The sequence below is a fragment of the Corylus avellana genome, chromosome ca5 (assembly GCF_901000735.1).
Source record: "Corylus avellana chromosome ca5, CavTom2PMs-1.0".
NCBI lineage: Eukaryota > Viridiplantae > Streptophyta > Magnoliopsida > Fagales > Betulaceae > Corylus > Corylus avellana.
This window is the reverse complement of record NC_081545.1, coordinates 22,781,078-22,788,524: the sequence shown is the minus strand read 5'-3', so window position 1 is coordinate 22,788,524 and position 7,447 is coordinate 22,781,078.

The window sequence follows — 7,447 nt, the reverse complement described above, 5'->3', positions numbered from 1 at the left end:
AAAACGAAGTCGTTTTGGGTTGAGTGGTGATGTAGTTTTGAAGCCCAAAAATGTGTAGTTTTTTAGTACAAAACGACGTAGTTTTGGTTGAGTCCAAAACGACGTAGTTTTAGTTGAGGGTAAAATGGGTATAAAAAGTTAAAAGGGTCTAAAGTGAGAGAAAATCAAAGTTCAGGGGGCCTAAGTGAGCGTTTTGAAAATTCAGGGGGGGTTTGTCAAAATCGCTGGAAGTTCAGGGGGGCTTTCTGAAGTTTCCCCTAAAAAAAAAGAAGGAAATTTCACTTTGACTCCCTGAACTTCCACCCGATTTTACAAACTCTCCTGAACTTCCAAATCTCTCACTTTGGGCCCCCGAACTTTAAATTTCTCTCAATGTGGACCCCTACGTCAGATTTTAAGGGTTCAAAGTGAGAGATTTAAAAGTTTATGGGAGGTTTGTAAAATCGAGTTAAAGTTCAAGGGGCTAAAGTGAAGTTTCCTCAAAAAAGAAAGAAGAAGGGGCTGACGCGTCGCAGAAAAGAAAAGAAGGAAAAGATAAAACAAAGAAAACAAAGAAAAAGAAAATGGGAAACTTTACTGAAGACCCCCGAACTTCCACCCGTTTTGAAATACCCTTTAAACTTCAAAATCTCTCAATTTAGTCCCCTGAACTTTCAATTGCTCTTAATTTAGACCCCTCTGTCAATCTTAACCGTTAAAAATACAAAGAAAGACCAAAATATCTCTGATTTTTGTTTTTTGGAAAAACTTCACTGAAGACCTCTGAACTTCCACCCGTTTTGAAATACCCCCCTAAACTTCAAAATCTATCAATTTAGTCTCCTAAACTTTCAATTGCTGTCAATTTAGACCCCTCCGTCAATTTTAGCCGTTAAAAATACAAAAAAGACCAAAATATCCCTAATTTTTGTTTTTTGTTTTTTTTTTTTTAAATAAAAAACCATTTTGGAAGTTGGAATTTTATACAAAAGTCAGGGGTATAAACGTCATGTAGCGTTTAAAATATGACGGAGGGGTCCAAATTGACAGCAATTGAAAGTTCAGGGGGACTAAATTGAGATATTTTGAAGTTTAGGTGGGGTTTATCAAATCAGGTGAAAGTTCAGGAGTCTTCAGTGAAGTTTCCCCTTGTTTTTTTTAGGGAAAACTTCACTTTGGCCCTCTGAACTTCCACCCAATTTTACAAACTCTACCTGAACTTTCAAATCTCTCATTTTGGACCCTTGAACTTTCACTTACTTTTAAGTAGAACCCTTCTGTTAATTTTAGACATTAAAAATACAAAAAAGATCAAAATGTCCTTAATTTTCATTTTTTTTTTAAATAAAAAAACGTGTTGGAAGTTAGAATTTTATACAAAAGTCAGGGGCATAAACGTCATGTAACGTTTAAAATCTGACGAATTGGTCCACATTGAAAGTAATTGAAAGTTCAGGGGTCCAAAATGAGAGATTTGGAAGTTCAAGGGAGTTTGTAAAATCGAGTGAAAGTTCAGGGGGCCAAAGTGAAGGTTTCCCTTTTTCAAAAAAACATTTTGGAAGTTGGAATTTTATACAAAAGTTAGGGGTATAAACGTCATGTAACGTTTAAAATCTGACGGAGGGGTCCAAATTGAGAGCAATTGAAAGTTTAGGGGACTAAATTGAGAAATTTTGAAGTTTAGGAGGATTTATCAAATTGGGTGGAAGTTCAGAGGTCTGCAGTGAAGTTTCCCTAGAAGCAAAAAAAAAGAAAGCTAATGTCGCAGGAGAGAAGGGAAGGAAAAAAGGAAAGAGAGAAAAAAGAAAAGGAAGAAGAAGAAAGGTGGGTGGCGCATGAAGAAAAAAAAAAAAAAAAGGAGATAGGGGTCGGGAGAATGGCCCTCGGGAAAGCATGGAAAGAGGGGATGATTGAAGATAGGAAAATGATAGGAGTCAGCAGCCTAGAGAACTAAGGAACCAGGATGTGATAGCAAAAATACGGTGATAGTAGCTACTAAGGACCCTGCAAGAGGGGGCAAGGCACTTATCACACCCGTACAACAGATGAAATATCAAACTCTGACTAGTGGAAGCAGGATATAGGGAGAAAACCCTAAGGAGAAACAAAGAGGCATAAACTTCTCCTAGAGTGTAATACCCCAAAAATAAATTAGGGTTAAGTACACTCTAATTATGATGCTAGAGTTGGTTCTCATTTGGTTAAGTGTAGGACCTTGGACTTTTTAAGAATTTACTATTGCACCAAACGTTCAGCAAAGATAGCAATGCATATAGTACTGAAGAATCAGCTTATACATGGTAACCAATGAGTATGGGATTGATTACGGTGTGACGGTTAAGGAATAATTCCTAAAGGACGAGCAAGCATTTGAAACACTGTCTTATGAGGGAAATCTTAGATTTTAGAATCCTAAGAAGGCACTTAAAAGTATTGGAATGGTTACCATGATGTTCCTCGCAGAAAGGACTTTCCGAAATGGGGTCGCATGCGCAATTCCGAGACACATAGCAAAAGTTATGCTTGTTTTACTAAATACTGCGCAATTGGTCAAACTATTGAAAAGTCAACTGCAGGGCTCAGCACTCGCTGACCAATTTTTGGACTCTTGTTTGAGCACTCGTGTGGGGACTAGGCTGAGCACTCGTTGACTTTTTTGGGACTACTAATAAAATCTATGAATAGTATACGAGTGCTCGACCCAATAATACACGAGCGCTCGCAACTTTTCAAAACTTTTCCTGCGACGAATGAAAAGCATTTTTTGCCCGTTGTGAATAGTACACAAGTGTTCGCCCATGGACCACCCGAGCGATTGCTCCTTTTCAAAAATTTCCCATTTCACCCTCAGCCTCTTTCCCTTATAAATACCCCACCCCCCATTCGACCCCTTAAGCCTATTTTCACCCTGTTGTCTTTAGAAGTGCTGCTTGAGTGTAGGTGAGCTTTTTAGTGTTTCTTTGGTGTTCTTGAAGGAGAAGGAGATATTTATTAGAGGTTTTGCTTCAAGGAGGTAATCTTCTAAGCTTAGCTTGTTCCTTAATTAGTTGTTATATTGTTTAAGTGCTTTCATAGTTAGCTTAGTTGTTTTTTTTTTTTGAGCTTTTAGTTAGGTTGTTGTCTTTGATCTTGGTTTAAGCTTGGTTTAGCATTTCTTTTCTATTAGACGTATTTCTTTATGCATGGAGACGTTGCTTTGGTTAGAAAGTGTTAGAAACCCTTTTTGTGGCCTTAGGACTAGCTGAGAAGGCTTAGGAGATCCTTGGACCAAATGAGGTTCCACTTGAACCTCTCTAGCCAAACGCTCGCCCTAGGGGCCGAGCGCTTGCCCAGAGCCGGCTCCAGGAAATGCCATCTTGGCCTGACATTCTATCCCCCTATTTTATGTTCTAGGTTCGTTTTAGCTCAGGTTTAAAACTAATGATAGGTCTTTTCCAAGTTTTCAAGGTTCTGGAGCCTCAATGAGATTTTATGGAGGTTTACGACCCGAGTGAGTATAAACTCACATGGATACTTGTTATTACTTTTCCCGCATTGTACGATTATTTTATATATGTCAAACATGCATATTTACAATCATTATGAAATACATTTTGGAACTACTGTAAACTCTCTTTTGTGAAAACGTATGCTGATTAACAAGATAACGATAAGACTTTTAAAAGAATGCGTGTAAAAGACGGATAAGATTAATTGCATTGTATGACATTGTACACCGGTACATGCAGGATAACGGCTATGGGCTTACTATATAGGTTAACTTTAGGGTCAAATGTGTGTGTATGTGGGCCTTGGATCCAGTGGTTTTCGTGACCGGCGTAGCCATTGCCAAATGGTTAGTCACTACAGTACGTACATCACTAGTAGCATGGGCCACCTAAGGTTGGGCTCGGTCGGGCTGCTAGTGGTGGCCAATAGTGTACAATGGTCAGGGCACCGGCATTGTATTACAGGTCCCTCGAGACAGCACCGACCCTGCCGAGAAGGGGTAATATCTCGGGTAGACCATATTATTGAAGTATGACATGATTCTCATGTTACAACTTATATTATATCTATATTGCATCCATGATAAATTGTCACCCCATAATGCTGCATGTGCATTATAAACAACTAAATTCGTCATTTAATGACGGGTACGTCATGTGTGTTTATACTCACTAAGTCGTCGGACTTACCCTTGTATTATTTCTCATTTTTTCTCCATATGTACAACTATGCTGTTATAGATAGTTTAGCAGAAAATGCATATTGTGAAGCATCCGGTTATCTTGGAAGATTCGATCCAGGAGATGCTTGAAGACTTATTGCTAGCTTAGGCGAGTGCTTATGGCAACTAGTATTTTTAAGGTGATGTTGTAGACTTAAGGGTTTTGAAGCGTACTTACGGATTAAGGTATAGAATGAATCCTTTGTAACAATGATATGTATAGTGTAATTTCAGCTACTTTGATGGCCCTTGATAGATGCTCTTGTTGTAATGATTAATGTTTATAGAAACTTAATATTTCCGCTGCTTAGTATCCTCTATTTTCAAAGAGTAGAGATCCCAGAGTCTTGTTCCTCACGGAATATGGTTGGGAAACGAACCGTGGAGTTAATTACCAGTTAATTAATTTTCGGGGCGTTACACGAAGGCAGAGAGAAAACTCTAAGGAAAAACAAGGCTATAGGAAGAAAGCCCTAAGGAAAAACAAGGTTATAAGGAGAAAACCTTAAGGAAAAACTAGGGAGAAAACCCTAAGGAAAAACAAGGCTATAAGGAGAAAACCCTAAGGAAAAACCAGCAAAAAAACTATGAAAAAAAAAAACAAGGCTATAGGGAGAAAACCCTAAGGAAAAGCAAGGCTATAGGGAGAAAACCCTAAGAAAAAACAAGGCTATAGGAAGAAAACTATGAGGAAAAACAAGGCTATAGGGAGAAAACCCTAAGGACAAACAAGGCTATAGGGAAAAAACCCTAAGGAAGAACAAGGCTATAGGGAGAAAATCTTAAGGAAAAATAAGAAGGGCCAAGCCACCCTTGGAGACAGGAGGAAACCCCGGGCCATGCCATCCCAAGGAGGAAGGAAACACAGGTAAAGGTTTGAGCTTGGTTGTTTTGGACAACCCCGGTAGGCAGGGTCGGGTTTATCTCCCGGTTCACAGGTAAAGGTTTGAAATTTGCTGTTTTTGCCAAACTCGGTAGGTAGGGTTGGGCTTAACTCCTTGTTCATAGGTAAAGATTTAAGCTTGGCTGTTTTAGCCAAGTCTGGTAGGCAGAGTCAGATTTAACTTCCGATTCACAGGTAGATGTTTGAGATTGGCTATTTTAGCCAAGCCTGATGGGCAGAGTAGGGTTTAATTCTCGGTTCATAGGTAAAGGTTTAAGCTTGGCTGTTTTAGCCAAGCCCGGTAGGCAGAGTCGAGTTTAACTCCCAGTTCGCAAGTAAAGGTTTGAAATTGGTTGTTTTAGCCAAGCCTGGTAGGCAGGGTTGGGTTTATCTCCCGGTTCACAGGTAGATGTTTGAGCTTGGCTAGTTTAGCCAAACCCGGTAGGCAGAGTCAGGTTTAACTCTCGGTACACAGGTAAAGGTTTGAGCTTGGCTATTTTAGCCAAGCCCGGTAGGTAAGGTCGGGTTTGACTCCCGGTTTACATACTCGGTCATGAGGGGTATATGTATTAATGATGTTCACATGATTTGTTATTTTAGGACGAAGGTTTATAGGTTTACAGGCTTATGGATGAAAGAGAATACTTGGTTCTTCAACCGAGTCCTGAAAGATAAGATAAATTTCACCCCTAGGAAAAGAAGAGAGTTGGGGGTACCCTCAGGAACTTAGACGATGCCATGAATAGAGGATCGGGATCCCCGGCAATAGGGAAGAAATTACCCACAATTTTTTTTTTTTTTTTCAAATCCTAACCATTCAATGTCATCCAAGGGTCCATACTTAGCCACATGTCTCATTATTAACAAAATAATAAATTATTATTTAAATTTTAAAAAGAAATTATAAAACAAAATAATAAAATAATAAAAATTTTGGGGAGGCCGACCACCACATTTTTACCATAAGGGGTGGCCGGCCCACCTCAACTGAGAGCTGATCTGCTGCCACGTCGCCGAAAACACAACCACCGCCCATCGCCGATGACCCGGCCACCACGGTACGCCCCTCTCTTTCTTGTTCTGGTTGGGCAGGAGAACACTCTCCCTGTTCCTTTGGTTTCCCTATTGCCCAGACCAAACCTGAGAGAGATATTCAGCGGAGAGAGTGAGAGCTGGAGTTAGAAAGAGAGAGAGAGCTAGAAAAAGGGAGATCGAGAGAGAGACCATGAGGAGGAGAAAAGAGGAGGAAAAGAAAAAGAAGAGGGGTTGTTTCCCTCTTGCCTTGCCCAGACGATACCTAAGAGAGATATTCAAAGGAGAGAGAGAGAGGGCTAGAGCTAGAAGAGAAAAACCGAAGGAAGAGGGAGAGTGTTCTCCTGCCCAACCAGAACAAGAAAGAGAGGGGCGTACCATGGTGGCTGGGTCACCGGTGATGGGCAGCGGTTGTTTCCGGTGACGTGGTAGCAGACCGTCTCTTAGTTGGGGTGGGCCAGCCACCCCTTATGGTAAAAATGGGGTGGTTGGCCACCCAAAATTTTTATTATTTTATTTTATAATTTCTTTTTAAAATTTAAATAATAATTTATTATTTTGTTAATAGTGGGACACGTGGCTCAATATGGACCCTTGGATGACATTAAACAGTTAGGATTTGAAAAAAAATTTGTGGGCAATTTCTTCCCCATTGCCAAGGATCCCGATTCATGAACATAACAAAAGAGCTCCAATTGTTGAGCTCTAGGTATACTCATAGGGAGACGTGAGTCTCGGGCAAAGCCAAAAAATGAGTCATCCAAGGACTCTAACTAAAATTCTCATTACCCGAGTACCTCAGCTAAGGGAATTGAGGGGTAATTGGTTCATCAACCGAGCCTTAAAAGATAAGGTAGGTTTCACCCCTGGGCAAAGAAGAGAGTTGGGGGTATTCTCGGGAACTGGGACGATGCCATGAACAGAACAAAAGAGCTCCAGCTGTTGAGCTCCAAGTACACTCACAAGGATACATGAGTCTCGGGCAAAACCAAAAAATGAGTCATCCAGGGACTCTAACTAAAATTCTCGTTACTCGAGTACCTCAGCTAAGAGAATTGGGGGTAACTGTTGGGAATAAAATCACACTACAAGCCCATCAGGTTTTGGGCTTTAGAGCTAATGATAGGCCCACAAAGCTATTAATTAAATAGCAGGAGATACAATTCAAATGGGGCTCTATTGGAATAAAGAAGTCCTACTCTAAGTTTATATTGGAGTAGGAGCCCAAATCCAATTGCAACTCTCAAGAATCTCAATTCAACGAAGAACTAGCCCAAGTCTACATCAAACTATTGTCCCCAAGGGGTAGTTCAATCGGCTGTGGACCACGCCTTATGAAGCAG